Consider the following 2,304-nt stretch of genomic DNA (forward strand, 5'->3'; position numbering starts at 1 on the left):
GGACTACATTCTGGAAGGAGACCACACCTTGGAAATGCCTGAGAAGGAATTCAGAAAAATGATTATAAAATGTTTCAAAACACTTTACAATGGAGTAGAGAAAAATAAGAAAGAAGTCAGGAAAGTGATGCATGAACAATCAAATCAGATAGATACAGCATTGGAAACAATTCAAAACCTACAGAAAGACGTCCAAATGATCAATAATAGAATATCAGAAATAGACAATACACTGAAAGGGCAAAGGAGTAGAATAGAAGACATGGAAGGCAGAACTGGTGAGCTAGAAGACAAATCTCTCAATACCACTAAAATAGAAGAGCAAACAGAAAAATGGATTTAAAAAATCTGAAGAGTGTCTAAGATTCATGTTGGACAACATGAAGAGGAATACCTTAAGAATTATTGGCATTCCAGAACAGGAAGAAACACAGAGGAAATAGTTGAAGAACTGCTGGAAGAAAATTTCTCTAACATCCTGAAAAGTGAAAAGATAAACATTCAAGAAGCTCAACGAACCCCAGGAAGGATAGATCCCAAAAGAAAATCAGTGAAACATATCATATTAGCTCTGAAATCAAAGATAAGTAGAAAATACTGAAAGTAGCTAGGGAAAAGAGAAGTGTTACATACAAAGGCAAGCCAGTCAGATTAAGCTTTGATCTCTTAGCAGAAACCATGCAAGCAAGAAAGCAATGGGGACTGGAACAGCTAGAAGAACAGAAGATACTTCTTGAAAGAAAGACGAACAGGAAAAATAAAAAACAATATATGCAGTTTGACTGATTACTACAAGAACAGCAAGTTGCTCTCCCAGGAGATATCAAGGCAAGTGGTCGGGTCCCTTCAGAGCAAACTCCCTTCCAAGACTAAAACTCAATGGGAATACATGCTCTGATTGGTGACCACGTTCGTCACCGATTAGGGAAAGTGAGGGAAAAACAGCAATGAATCTGCGAGCTAAGCCCTACAATGTTCAATAGACTCCTGTGAATCCAGTGGAGTCCTGGTTGGCCAGCAGTGTGGCAAGGCCTGGGGAGTCTTGGGCCCAGAGCCAGTAACATAGCCACAGAGGACTAGAGTGGAGAGTGAAGCATCCAGCTTATAAAAGAGGGCATATGCATAAGAACACCCACACTTGCAGATAATACCCACTTGACCTGGCTTCAATGACTGGATGATCAGAGCTCAACCAGAAGAAGAAAGAAGAGGGAAAAAAAGAGTAATCTGATACAATTTGATGAACTTGACCTACACCTATGGATGCAGTAGCTCAAAAGAGGGAACAAATCTTTACAGCAAGGATCATTCCCACCCACTCCGTACACAGAGTAGACAGGGATGGGCAACTTGGACATTGGCTACCCAAATAGGGGGGGGGGGGCTACAAAGGCAAGAATTGACTTGCTTACAAGCTTTCAAGAAGGAACCTAGATCCAGAGGACATGGAGGAAGGTAGAATCACCACTGAGTAGTATCCAATCTGTCTGAGTGGGGCTGATGAAAGATGTGGATAGGTCTCTTGTGATACAATAGCGAATAGTTGTTATCAGGACTAATTGTGAGGGTTGTAAATGTAAAGCTAGATGTTTTGTAGCAAAATGAGGAGAGTGATTGACTTTGCAGTCTAGGAACAGATGTCGCTGGGACCATCAAGGGAGAAAAGTGGAGAGTAGGACCCTACCCTAAGAAGAAGTGACCCCAGGGATGGAGGTAGAGATGATGACATTGAGAGATGGAGCAGCTGGGGACTTTAGATCCAGAGAGGGAAAGGGGCTGTGTGCTGATGACTGGGGGACAGGCTTGCAGTGTATACCCTGTGATTGGTTGAAGATGCATGGAGGGGATTGTAGCCATGGCAATGAATCTATGTATGATAGGTTGAATGTAAAGCTAATGTTCTCCCATGTAAACTATCACATAATTCACAATAAAACATTTTTTTTTCTAAAAAGAAGGCAATGGGAGACATATATTAAACCCTGAAAGAAACAAAACCTGTCAACCAAGAATGCTTTATCTAGCAAAGCTATCAATCAAATACAATGGTTGTAATCAAAACATTCCAGGATAAACAGAAGATAAGAGATTTTTCCAAAGCCAACCCTGTGCTACAAAACATCCTAAAGGGAGTTCTGTGGACTGAGAATCAACAATAACAGACAATAATCAGAGATTGATGTACGTGACAGCACCTCCCAGAACTAAATCGACAGAAGGAAGAGTCGAGAACAGAACAAAACTACAACAACAAAAGGTCAGTCTATGATCAAAACAATTGTAATGTGAAAGAAGATAAACACA

Source organism: Chrysochloris asiatica, unplaced genomic scaffold (genome assembly GCF_000296735.1).
Source record: "Chrysochloris asiatica unplaced genomic scaffold, ChrAsi1.0 scaffold00476, whole genome shotgun sequence".
NCBI lineage: Eukaryota > Metazoa > Chordata > Mammalia > Afrosoricida > Chrysochloridae > Chrysochloris > Chrysochloris asiatica.